Below are 14405 nucleotides of genomic sequence, written 5' to 3'. Positions count from 1 at the left end.
TTGGTCTCTGCTGATAAGATAGTCCTTGTAAGAGGATTAATGAAAGCAAAATAAAACTGAGAATGATTTTGCATTATTAGACTTCTTGGGAAGCTTGGGGCACTTTAAACTGCTGAGTCAATGAAAAGTAATGATTCCTAAATCAACATTAGAAGATCTGTACCACCACTGTGCTGATAACCATAATTAGGTTGATGTAATACAATTAGGGGCCATTCTATTGATTGGTTTGACATTTGTACTTGATTTTAATGGGAGCTGGAAGTGCTCAGTATCTTTCAGAATTTCTCTCTTTAATTTATATTTTAAGCATGCCTGCGGCAGTTATTAAAGAACTTCATTAACCCCCTACTCTCTCATTTCTTCTGTACACAAATGTGCTGCCTAAACAACATCATGCTTTGACTCAGCTAGCATGGGGATTTTCCTGCTGGCAGATTTAGTATGTGTCATATTGTTGATAGCTGCTGACCCAGCCTTCAATGCATAGACAAGCATGCAAGAAGCCTCTCAGAAATAGATATCCCTTCATTAAACAGATTGTGCCAACAGGATGCCATATGGTCAGACAACGCCAGATGTACCATTAGAGTGAACTAGTAACATGCATCTGTGAGTTAAATTTAGTGAAATCATTTCCAAGTGATCAATTGCTTAAGGTGTCTGAGCACAACCACAGTAGGAATTGCCTTGCCAGAGCACACAGTAACAATCCAGCTAATCTGATATCCTGCTTCCATCAATGGCAAATGCAAGAGTCTCCTGAGGAAGGCATAACTCTGTCTTCCAGTGTATGCATCACTGTTAGAGCTGGCTGAAATTCACTCTAAAATGTTTTCAGTGAAAAAGGGCTTTTTTCAATCAAAAGAGAAATGCCCACCCCAAGTCTCCTGTTTTGAGGCACATTTTCAAAAAGCCAGAAACCGATCATTTTTTGGTTTCTCAATGAAAATATTTGACCAAATTTTCAGCAGAAATGTTTTGTTTTTATAATTCCTAGTTGAAAACGTAGACATGCTTGAAGAAAAGAATTTTCCAACCAAAGTTAGGACTGATATTAATTGCAAGTTTTTGGTAGACACAAAAAACATTAGATGTACTAGCTACGTGTTGCTCTGCCAGGGGAGGATGTTCCTGGTGATCAGCTGATTTCATACTCAGAAGCATGAAGACTTCAAATATATGCTAGCTAATTTTCCATCGTAATAGCATCAACCTGTCGATTTTTCTGAATTTGATTTTTTAAAGAAGACCCACAAACATATTGTTCTTATTCCTTAGAGGATATGCCCCCTCCCCTCATGTATATAATATTCCACTTCTAGCTATTTATAACACATGGGTAATTTTCCAGTTTCTGATTTATCACCTATTGGCCATTGCCATATATAACTCATCAGGAGCATGGTCTGGTATAATAAAGCCTGTGCCATACCATCCCAGAGCCCAAGTGATGCTTGTGGCCAGGGAAAAGCCATTGGAGCCATGCTGCCGAAAAGTTAAGGTGCCAGTGTGGGGATATGAGATATTGGGATAAACAGCCATAAAGATGCACCAGGCAAGCCTTCCCTGGTGGAATGAAGTGGGGAATCTCTGGGATTGGATCTCAGTGATAAATTCCCTGAACTGTCTCTCAGATTTTCTTGAGAGAGGGATTAATCTGGGCCTGTGTGTGGCTTTTGCTCGCTAGGCTAGTGTTCAATACAATCCAGCTTGAATTAATGACTATACTTTTAGTGATGGCTATTTAGAATTTGCCTGTATGAATATTACATGAATACATCTCCAGTTCTTGGTGGTGTTCCAAAAAGAGGGAATGAACAACACTCCGCTTAATACTATCAACTAATATTATTTGTTTGCTTTTAAATCCCTGGCCCTGTGATCTTTGCATAGCTTTACTTTAACAAGGATCTAAGACATGACTTCTGTTGGCTGTGAAACTGAACGCAGGAATTGCTGGGAACCTAGGAGGTGAAGCTCCCTTGGTTTCCAGGTCCTGAGAACTGCAGGAGCTTAATCCCAGTTACAGTTGAGCCCTGGGAGTACTTGACTCACTGGTATGAATTTGGCCACAGACAGTAATAAACAGAACTCATTACTGTGGGACCTTTGGTGGCCTGTGTGAAAATGGGTTTGGTGGCCTGAGTCCAGATTTACATTGCAAAAGCAAAACAAAAACAAAACCATCAGCCATGCCACTTCCAGAACTAATAAGCCTCCTTACTTGTATTTCTGGTCTAGTTGAATGAAAGTAATCATATATGACACTCAGGGTGTGTCTACTTAGGGAGTGTCTACATAGCAAAGTTATTTTGGAATAATAGCCACTATTCCAAAATAACTTTGTGAGCACCTACACAATGGAGCCACTATTTCAAAATAATTTCAAAATAGCAGACGGCTTACTTTGAAATTGGTAAGGAACTGTATGAGGAATAGGTATTTTGAAATAGGGGCTGAGTAGGCAGGGAATAGGGGCTATTTTGAAATAAGCCATAGTGCATCCAATGGCTCTGTTTTAACTATGCTCTTTTGTGTCTGGACATGCTGAGCTGAGGGCCATTTTGAAAAGCATTTTGGCTGTTTCTGCACAGGCCACTTTCTTTGAAAATGGCATGGTAATACACGGCCCGAAATATGCTAATAAAGCATGGATGCAAATTCCCCACGCCTCATTAGCATAATGTCACATGATTTGGAGTCCAGAAGACCGTTCTTCCAGACTCCAAAACACCATTTAGAAGCGTGGCCCCTGGGGGGTCTCCCGGAAGGAAATTCTTCTTCCGGAGGCCCCTTCCCAAAAATTTTCGGGAATGCCAAAGTGCCAAAGTGGCCAACCAGAAGCACAGCAGACAAGGGTGCCTGGTGTCCAGGAAGCCCTGTCTGTCGACAGAAGGCCCCCTGGAACATCCAGACTGGCTTTCTGTTGACATGTCTCTGTTGACAGATGCATTCTGACTCATGGGGGAGCAGCAGAATGCCATCAATAAAAGTGCCACGTTCTGTAGATGCTCTGCAGGTTTTATTACAAAATGCCATTTTTGTTGACAATACTTTCTAGTGCAGACATAGCCATCGTAAACTGCAGACTTGAGTTAGTGTGTGATTAGGCCCCGATTCAGCAAAGCAAAGCATGTCTTAAGAATTTCCTTAAGTCCATCCTATTTGGCAAAATGCTAAAGCACATGTTTATTTGCTACTGGCTATTTGTGATGATAGAACAAAGTGCTCCAGAATAAAAACTGTAGGTCTAACTAAGATGTCAGAGGGTGAAAAGCATGTGCTTAAGTCACAGTGAAGTCAGCAGAATTCAAGCATATGCTTAAAGTGGGTGCTTATGTGGTTTTTCTAACTGACCCCTGACTCACTGTCACTTATTCCAACACTCTAGCAGGCTGTTTGTTATACTGTGTTCCGTGGAACACTGGTGTTCTGCAGACAACTTGCAGGTGTGACACGAATGTCTGATGCTTTTTTGATATCATACACTGATGGTTTATATTTTCTGTTATTAAAACCAGGTACAATGTTACTTTTTCATTGTCATGATACTCCATTTTGTTATAAGTCGCTGTTCATTTTTTTATTTTTTGGTCTGACAATAATTTTTTTAAAGAAAATTTTCATCAGTGTTCTGAATACAAATATATTGTTTGGTATTCCATGGTCTCAAAAAGCTTAAGAAACACTGCTTTAGCACATTGCTGCAAACTTCAGCCTGCAAACAATGGAGTAAAGTCTATTTTAGGGCTCAATTCCTGCAGCTTGCTGAAGTGCCTCATGTCCCATTGATTTCAGCAATGAAAGCTGAGGACACTCCATACTTCACACGAGGTGCTCAGCACCTAGAAGAGTTAGGCCCGTTAAAAAAACTAAATAAAATTTTAAACATTTTTTTAAAAAAATGTTTATTAGTAAACTAAAAATTGTAAACACTAAAAATTGCCCTAATCATAGGGAACTCACTAATTGTCAGATGCTGGACAGCGGGGAACAAGTTTATTTCCTAAGTGTCAGGTTTTGAAGTGCTCTGCCTGGCATTTCACAGGTGCGCTGTTATCTCACTATAGAATGTTTCTGTACATTTGAGGCAATTGGGACCATGGGTTTGAAATCAAAATCAGCTGGAGTCAAATTGTATCAACAGTGAGCAACTAAGCTCAATATAATTTCCGCATCATTTTTTTCTAACATACTTCTGGTTAATTATATTTCCCAAACTGCTTGGATTAGAAACCCTACATTTTATTTAAGCTGATTTCAGATATGGTGTGTTTTAGTAGCTTTGATGGTTTGTGTTTGGATTGGTGGGTACTAGGCTGATGTAGTTGTTGTGAGCAGTTTCCCATGTGCTATAGAATCCAGGTCATAGAGGCATACTTTTTCTGAGCTTCCTTGTGCAATGTCAGATGTGGATAGGAGCAGTGGCAGAATTCAGAATCTTCATCCCTGCAAGTTTGTTTCAAATCTATATTTGTTGACGGCAACCAAAAATGGTGATTTGATTTGGAGCAATATATATTTTTTACCCAAAACATATTCAGGAATAAACACAGACACGTACCCTTGGATACATTTCTGCTTTGGACAGATTTGCAAATCGAGTCCCACAATTGCTTAGGCGTGCCTTTCCTCCGAATTATCTTCAGATTTTGTTGGTAGATTTGTGAAATGTTCTAGACGTCTTCTTTCATTTCGCTTTCTTTAGAAAAAAATCAGGACTATGACTGTATTGCTTACAGCAGTAAGTCTGTTCACACCCATAGGAAGACAGAATTCCATTGCAAACATCTGTTTTATATTTTATCACATGCCACAGTGCTAGATCCCACGAGTGCAGATGGGATCTGTTGAATTCCTACAGCTCACCTTCTTAACTCATTATATAGTACTTGTAAAACTTTTGAGTGGGGACCATTTAATGCCCTTGTTCCCTCATAACAAATACTGACCCTTTTCTCTCCCCAGTTTACACATTACAAATTCCACTGATCATCATGGAAACTCTCTCTCTAGCTGATTCCACCCACCTCAATAATAGAGGCCTGACGCTATAAGCCATTTTAACTCCCTATATTAGCTGGGACTGGCAAGAAATAGATTAGCATGTGTTAATATGCAGGGTGGGGGGAGGAGATAGCTCAGTGGTTTGAGCATTGGCCTGCTAAACCTATGGTCATGAGCCCAATCCTTGAGGGGGCATTTAGGCATCTGGGGCAGATAGATTAAAAAAAAATTTGTCAGGGATAGTGATAGGTCCTGCTGTGAGCACAGGCAACTGGACTCAATGATCTCTGAAGGCCCCTTCCAGCTCTGAGATGCTGCATACACCTCCACTTAATACAGCTTTCACCAGTGCAGTCCTGTACAGGCAGTCCCCAACTTACGAACACATCAGTTTACAACCTTTTGTACTTACAACCAACCTCCAGCTCACCTTCCCTCATGGGAGGGCTCCAACCACACACCTGAGGCTCCCCTCCAACCCCCATGGACCCTGCTCAAACCCCCCCAAACACCTGGGCCTCAACCTTGTGGACCTGGACCCAACCACCCACCAAACCCAATGTGGCCCCAGATCACCCCCCAATGCAAGGCTAGCTTAGCATGTGTGGGGCTCCAACCTGCCCCACCACTCAAACACCCTGCCCTGGTGCACCTCCATTCAACCCCCCTTCCCCCCAGCCCCAGCTCACCCACTCCCCCCATGCATGGGACTCTGACTTCCACCTGTGCCCGGGGCTCCAACCCCTCTCCACACAACCCCCCATTCAACTCACCTGCCCAGCTCAACCCCTCCCTCCTGTGGCCCCAGCTCACCCACCCCCATGCTTGGGGCTCCAGCTGTCAGCCGCCACTGGCATGCACAGGGGCTCTATCCCCCCTGTGAGCTCAACCCACCACACCCTGGTTCACCCCATTCAATCCCACCCCCCACCTGGCTCAATCCACCCATCTTCGGCTGACCGCCCCCCCCCCACAGCACACACGTGGCTCCCGCTGCCAGCCACTGCAGGCACATGAGGCTCTACTCCCCAGCTAGCGCCCTGCCTTGGTTCACCCCGTTCCACCTTCCCAATCCCCCACAGCCCCAGCTCACACTCCCCAGCACTTGGGGCCTTGACTTCAACTTGCACCCAGGGCTCCAGCTCCACCCCCCCTACCCACCACTCCCTGGGTGGGCTCAACCTGAACCCCAACCTCCTGCTGCCTGGGCCCAACCTCCTGCAAGCTCCAGGTCAACTGCACCCTCCCACCAACCCTGCCACCCTAAACCACCCCAGGCTTAGCCCCGTCCCCCTCTCAGGGCCAAAACACAAGCCCTCCCCAACTTATGCGAAATTCAAGGTACGCGAGGGTGGTGCGGAATGCTACCCTTGCATACCTAAAGGGATTACACTATAAGGGTATTTCCAACTTACGACCAAATCAAGTTATGACCAGGTGTTCGGAACGTAACCCGTTCATAAGCTGGGGACTCTCTGTAGTGTCTCTCCTCCTTTCAGCTCTTCACGTGGAACGTATTCATTTGGCCATCAGCACGTGACAATTCCACAACATATTAATGTTAAGTCAATCAGTTGAATCTTCTCCCCTAAAACTATTTTTTTTGTTTTCAAATCAGTATGTTTTTCAGTTTGTCATTTCTAGCTATGGCCCTTCTGTGAAAAGGCTACTGCATTACGGGAAACAATTTAATTTAGCACTCCACACAGCCAATATAGTAAGGGCTCTTTAAGATGGCTTTAGATATTACAGAGAACTGGAAAGAAACTACTTTTTATGAAGGTAAGGAATGAACAAATTAGAGATAACAGGTCCTGCCATAGAAATCAGTAGATTAATTTTAACAAACATAATTAGAATGAAAAGAGGATCACAGATTTCAGAGCAATATGGACTGTGAACAGTTAGAGACTTTAAGATAAGTGATAATTTTGCGGAGACAGTTTGTAATGAAGAGTATGATACTCAAGTGCCTCAACTGCCCTTATAACCTCTCAACACCCCTCCTCAATGCCCAATTTAAAGAGTCCCACTTCAATTCAAACACCATGAATTTTAGGTCAATTTGGCAAAAAGAATGTTGCCTGGAATAGCTCTTTACTGGGATTTGCTGCAGCAGAGGATATAGACACACAGAATGATATTTAGCTAGAGGACATCAAAGGACATAGGTACTTTTTTCTAGCATTTCCCTGGAAGATTAAATATTGAGCCTTTTGAGAAGCTGTAAATGGGCAAAGCAAAGATTAAAAATGAGAAGTAACATGCTTGCAAAGTAGGTAGGAAAAGATTGCAGATGTTAATAGGCAGCATTTAAAACCATTGTGACTTTATTACTGCAACTATTAGGTGTATTTTCCTACCATGACAGTTTTCATTGTTATCTTTCCAGTGCATTCATCTGTGATTTCAAATATCATTAAGATTTTCATGGTAAATTAACTTTTGATTATATTTAGTTCATTCAAAGTAATAAAGGACGGTAGGCACATCATACAGAATGGAACAGAACACTCATACCATGCTTCCTGATGGTAATACAGGGCAAGTTGCCAAAGACCTGTTAGCTATTAGAATTTGTAACATTATTTAACCCACCATAATGAGGAAAAATTGTTACTTTGCTTTCATCTTTAATACCCTGTTAGGGTAATTGTTGACAGCAAGTTAGAGGTGCCACCCAACATCGTCTTCTAAGAGGCTGAACGTACTGACGTACCTCTCACACAAACAATTCATTTCCCAACAAAACATCTTTTGCTGTAGGAACCACAGCACTTCTTTAATGGACAGATGAAAGGGTAGGACCTTGTGGGATCTGTGATTCAGGAGAAAATAATTGTGTGAGTATTATTTGAAAGGTTGTTGGTGTAGATGGTAACAATTAGAACAGCATTTGGTCATTTTTATGTTTAAAACTTATTTAGGGCCGAAGTTTGCTAAACATTTTTATGGGAGGGGAGCAGTTTGTTAAATAAAATAGTCTCTTTGACTTCATTGGGATTATTCATGTAATAAGGTACTATTGAACATGAGTAAGGTATGGGAATCTGGCCTTATTTAGTAACTGGAGTAAGAATTCTATTTCATCAATATGTTGAAGATTTAGGAGGGCTTTCTAAAATTCAGTGCATCATTCAGATGAAATGAACAAGATGTTTTCAAAAAGATCAGGAGGTCAGACATCAGTGATGTACTTCTCTGTACAGTCTTGATTTATTGCTGTTAATAGTTAGGTGGTTTACATTTTTTGTTGGTTAGTTGGCAGTTAATGTAATAGAAATGTACAGGATTTTCAGCTTGTTTACCTTGGATAGGATTGTGATGGTTTCAGTTTCTCATCATGATGGGGCTGATAATAATAACATCTCTGCATTTTGCAAATACTGAGTATATGTGTGTGTGTGTGTGTGTTTTGAAGCAGTGGGCTTGTTCTGACCTAGATATTCTCAAGCTGTGTTGATTTCATAGTTTATATTTGTTAAAAGAATATTGTCCTTAAAACTAATATAGGGTATATATTATAATATTTAAAAATTGTATCTTTTGTAGATACAAACAACGTATGCTTTAATTTGTGTCGATTCACCAGTTCTTGCAAAAATATCATATAGATTGTAACAAGTATAGCGAGGTAGCTGAACCTGGCATCCCTCAACGGAGAGGTGTTGGTGGAGGAGTAGTTTACCCATCATAACTTCCTGTTGCAGGTCCTGTGAAAGCTAAGCAATCTAGGTGGATAGTGAGATGGGACAAGGCACTACATCAAAGGCTGAGAAGAGTAATTCACCAGTGCTTCTGCTCTTTCACTTCTTGATACAGTAGAGTTTGCTAAGATGTCATTTTTAGAGTTTGGGCAGATCCAAGAGTGTTTGTTTGTTTATTTATTTATTTTGAGGCAGAACATGCTGCTGCCTTCTGTGTGCCTTGCAGTGGGGTGGGGCTGGGTAGGGGGAGGGGGTTGGTTGGTGGAATGGGAAGTGATCTGACCAGCATATGGCATGTTGTTACGTTTGTACCCACAGCCAGCCTGAAGGTCCAGTCCAGTGTATGACTAACTGTGTATAAAATTACAGAGGTTGACTGTCAGGAAACGCAATGAAGAAATTTCATGTAGTAGGCGCCCTACCAAATTCGCACTCCATTTTGGTCAATGTCACATTCATAGGATTTTTAAAGTTGCATATTCCAATATTTCACCTATTTAAGTCTGAAATCTTGCAGTGTTGTAATTTGAGAGTTTCCGACCCTAAAAGGAGTTGTGTGGCAGTGACGAGATTGTTGTGAGAGAGTTTTCAGTGCTGCTGCTGTCGGTTGTGCTGCTGTCAGAGCTGAGCCGCTACAGAGCAGTAGCTGCTGGCAGGGAGCCCAGCTCTGAAGCCACCACTACCAGGAGAACAGACGAAAGGATGGCATAATATGGTATTGCCACCTTTACTTCTACACTGATAACTGTAGAGCTGGGGCATCAGTCAGTAGCTGACACTCTCCAGCCCCCCAGCTTTAAAGGCAGCATAGAAATAAGAGTGACAATATTCCTAGGATAGGTAGCAATGGTGGCCCTAGCCTCTGTTTGGCAGAGATTGGAAATGGATGACAGGAGAGGGATTGTTTTTGTTATTACCTGTTCTGTGCACTCCCTCTGGGGCATCTGGCATTGACCTCTATCAGAATACAAGATACTGAGCTACATGGACCTTTGGTCTGACCCAGTATGGTCATTCTTATGTTCTTAATACCACAGTCCCCTACCCCCTTAAAATAACCTTGTAAGATGTCTGCAACTCCTTGTTTGGGAAATGCTAGTGTGTCTCCCCTCCCCCCAACAACATCTGTATAGTACAGGGTAAAATCTCAAAAATAGATTTCCCTGGGCTGGGGTGGAGGAGCAGATTTCATGAATGTGACACATTTTTCATGGCTGTGAATTTAGTAGGACCCTACCTATAGGAGATTGTGATCTATTGTATTATTTCATGGATACTGAAGTCTCCAAGGACAAGGAATCTTGTGAACTCCATTACTCATCAGATAACATCTGTATTACTTCCTCTGAGAAGTCTTTGATGCCTGGAGGTATATAGAGGAGGTATATAGATTAGAAGGACACTTGTCTCTGGGCTCAGATTAAACTGGTGCACTCAAAGGATTTTCAAAACAAAAAGCAGTCAAGTAGCACTTTAAAGACTAGCAAAATGGTTTATTAGGTGAGCTTTCGTGGGACAGACCCACTTCTTCAGACCATAGCCAGACCAGAACAGACTCAACATTTAAGGCACAGAACCAAAAACAGTAAGCAATATTGAGTCTGTTCTGGTCTGGCTATGGTCTGAAGAAGTGGGTCTGTCCCACGAAAGCTCACCTAATAAACCATTTTGCTAGTCTTTAAAGTGCTACTTGACTGCTTTTTTTTTGATAGTCTATAGACTAGCACGGCTTCCTCTTTGTTACTATTCAAAGGATTTTGTTTTTAATTTGAGTTAGTTCATCTGAGCCTACCAGGAAATAAAATGGTTATGCTATGACTGCAAAAATAAATAAAACCTGGCAGTTTTTTAAAGTAATATCAACATTCGGGGCTCAGTCCTGCAGCTACCTCCCATGAAAAACAGATATTCAAGACAATGGTGACAACTTGTCTGAGTGATAATTACAAGATTAAGGCTTTGCAGGACTGAGTCTTTCATTTTCCTATAATCTATGATTTACCTATAAGGCTTATTATAAATACCAGATATGTCCTCTCTCATACACAAAAGAGGAATTTGGCCAGGTCATCATTTTAGAACAACAGATTCTGACATGAATTATAATTCAATCCAGTAAACTCAATAAAAAAAAACTTAAAAACATTATTGATTTGTGGGGAAGTGTAGGGGGAGACTATGTTACTGGTGATGCAAGATCAGAAACTCCTAATCTGTAATAGTTATTTTTAATGTCATTATTATAATTAGCTTCTCCAGTATCCTTTTTTCAGATGTTTCATGCAAACTGCAGTTGCTTATGGAGTGGAGCACAGAATCTGATCCAAGAGGTAGATAACTGCTCGGAAATATTGAACATAATGTAATAAAATGTAACATCCTTGTGGTGGATAAAGCACCCCAGAAATCCAACGAGGTATCATTTAATTTTGGAAAAGAGAACTACACAAAAGTGTGGTGATTAGTTAAACAGAAATTAAAAGGTAGAGTGCCAAAAGTAAAATTCCTGCATGCTGCATGGAAACTTTTCAAAGATACCATAATAGAAGATCAACTTAAATGTATATCCCAAATTAAAAAACATAGTAAGAGTACCAAAAAAGTGCCACTGTGGCTTGACAACCAGGTAAAAGAAGCAATGAAAGATAAAAAGGCATAATTTAAAAAGGGGAAGTTAAATCCCAGTGAGGAAAATAGGAAAGAGCATAATCTCTGTCAAGTGAAGTGTAAAAACATAATGGTTACAGTTACACTAGTGAGTTTTGCTGACAAAATCCTGATTTTGTGTACAAAACTTGTGGCCTGTGCATACTCAAAATGGAATTTGCTGGCAGCATTCTTTCTCAAAGCTTTGAGGCATAACGCTGTTGTCAATGGAGTTTGTCAACAAAAAAGCTTTGTAAACACCCAAAGGGGGCATCTCTTGACAGAAAGGACATCCAAAACTATGGGCAGCCCTGTCTGCTGTGGTTCTGAGTGCCTGTTTTGTTGACAGAATAGCTGGGCAGTCCAGCTGCTCTGTCCATAGTACTGAGGGTTCTCCTGACTTGCTTTTGCGTGTGGCCGCACTCTGTCAACAGAAGTTTTACCAGGAAATCTCTTCCGACAGTGACATCTACTGCCAGAGTGCTGCAGTGGTAACCATAGCCAACAAGAAAAGCCAAAAAGGAGCTTGAAGAACAGCTAGCCAAAACCTCAAAAAGTAATAGCAAAATGTTTTTTAAGTGCACCAGAAGCAGGTAGCCTGCTAAACAACCAGTGGAACCACTGGATGATCGAGATGCTAAGGGAACACTCAAAGATAAGGCCACTGAGGAGAAACTAACAGAATTCTTTGCTGAGGTCTTCACGGCTGAGATTCCCAGAGCTGAGCCATTCTTTTTAGGTGACACATCTGAGGAATTGGCCAAGATTGAGGTGTTGTTAGAGGAGGTTTTGGAACAAATTGATAAACTGAATAGTAACAAGTCACTGGGACCAGATGGCATTTATCCAAGTGCTCTGAAAGAACTCAAATGTGAAATTGTGGAAGTATTAACTGTGGTTTGTAATTTATCCTTTAAATCAGCTTCTGTACCTATTGACTGGAAGATAGCTAAAGTGACACCAATATTGAAAAAAAGCTCTAAAGATGATCCTGGCAATTATAGACTGGTAAGTCTAACATCAATATTGGGCAAACTAGTTTAAATTATAGTAAAGAATAAAGTTGTTACATATGTAGATGAACATAACTTGTTGGGGAAAAGTCAACATGGTTTCTGTAAAGGGAAATCATGTCTTACTAATCTACTAGAGCTCCTTGAGGTGGTCAACAAGAACGTGGACAAGGGGGATCCAGTAGATATAGTGTACTTATATTTCCAGAAAGCTTTTGATAAGGTCCCTCACCAAATGCTCTTAAGTAAAATAAGTTGGCATGTGAAAAGAGGGAAGGTCCCATCATGGACTGAAAACTGTTTAAAAGATAAGAAACAAAGGGTAGGAATACATGGTAAGTTTTTTGAATGGAGAGAGGTAACGAGTGGCGTCCCCCAAGGATCTGTACTGGGACGAATCCTATTCAGCATATTTATAAATGATCTGGAAAAAGGGGTAAACAGGTGGCAAAATGTGCTGATGATACTAAACTGCTCAAGATAGCTAAGAACGAAGCAGACTGTGAAGAGCTTCAAAAAGAACTCACAAAACTAATTGTGAGTCATCAAATTGGGCATCAAAATGACAAATTAATTTTAAAGTTGATAAATGTAAAATAATGCACATTGAAAAGAATAATCCTAAATATAAATACAAAATGATGAGGGCTAATTTATCTATAATCACTCAAGAGAAAGATCTTTGAGTCATTGTGGACAGTTCTCTGAAAACATCCACACAATGTGCAGCAGCAGTCAAAAAAGCAAATAGGATGTTAGGAATCATTGAAAATGGATAGAGAATATGACAGAGAATGTCTTACTGCCTCTATATAAATCCATGGTACACCCACTTCTTGAATATTGCATACCGATGTGGTTGCCTCATGTCAAAAAAGGCATCTTGGCACTGGAAAAGGTTCAGAAAAAGGCAACAAAATGATTAGGGTTTGGAACAGGTGCCATATGAAGAAAGATTAAAAAGACTGAAACTTTTCAGTTTAGAAAAAAGGAGACTAAAGGGTATGATCGAGGTCTATAAAATCATCACTGATATGGAAAAAGTGAGTAAGGAAAAGCTATATACTTGTTCCCATTACAAAAGAACTAGGGGTCACCAAATGAAATTAATGGGTAGCAGGTTTAGAACTAACAAAAGGAAGTTTTTCTCCACACAGTGCATAATAGACCTATGTAACTCCTTGCCAGAGGAGGTTGTGAAGACCAAGACTTTAGCAGGCTTCAAATAAGATCTAGATAAATTAATGGAGGTTAGGTCTATCAATGGATATTAGCCAGGATCGGTAGGAATGGTGTCCCTAGCCTTTGTTTATCAGAGGTTGGAATGGATGTCAGGAGAGGGAATGCTTTCGTGATTACCATTTCTGTTCACTCTCTCTGGGGAATCAGTATCCTGTCTTTATTAGGAGACAGGATACTGGGCTAGAAGGACCTTTGGTCTGATCCAATATGGCCATTCTTATGTTTGAGTAGGGAATATTGGCACTGAGGAAAATAAAACTTACCACCAGTTTTCATATTCTGTTCCTGGGATTCCTGATATGGTGGAGCGAGATAAGTCAGGAGAGTAATTTACTATAGATCAGGCTGGAAATTATATTAGGAAAATTTTTGCAAAAAAATGTTTGGGAATCTCGAGCTCATCTAAATGAGCATAGCTTTGTTGAAGTAAACTGTACTGGGCTGACTTACACCAGCAAAGGATTATAGAGTTTCTTTCAGGAATTAAATTTACTGGGAAGGGGGTAAATTAATGTTAACCCCTAAGCTGGTGACAAGTCCGTAGACATTCTCACTTCCTGGCTGAAACTCGATGGTTGACATTGTTGCAGATGCTGAAAAAAACTATGAAGAATATAAGCTGACCAGCCTGATATAGGGATGAAGGTCAACTTAACTGAAATAAGACTTTGATCCAGGGGCATAGGCCTGGGGGTGTGGTGGGGCACCAGACCTGAGGAAGTACCCGTAAACCTGCCATGGCTTCCATATGGAAGATGGATGATGCCTGAGAATCTAGACATGTATA

This window comes from Carettochelys insculpta, chromosome 2 (genome assembly GCF_033958435.1).
Source record: "Carettochelys insculpta isolate YL-2023 chromosome 2, ASM3395843v1, whole genome shotgun sequence".
NCBI lineage: Eukaryota > Metazoa > Chordata > Testudines > Carettochelyidae > Carettochelys > Carettochelys insculpta.
Note: the sequence above shows the minus strand (reverse complement) of the source record.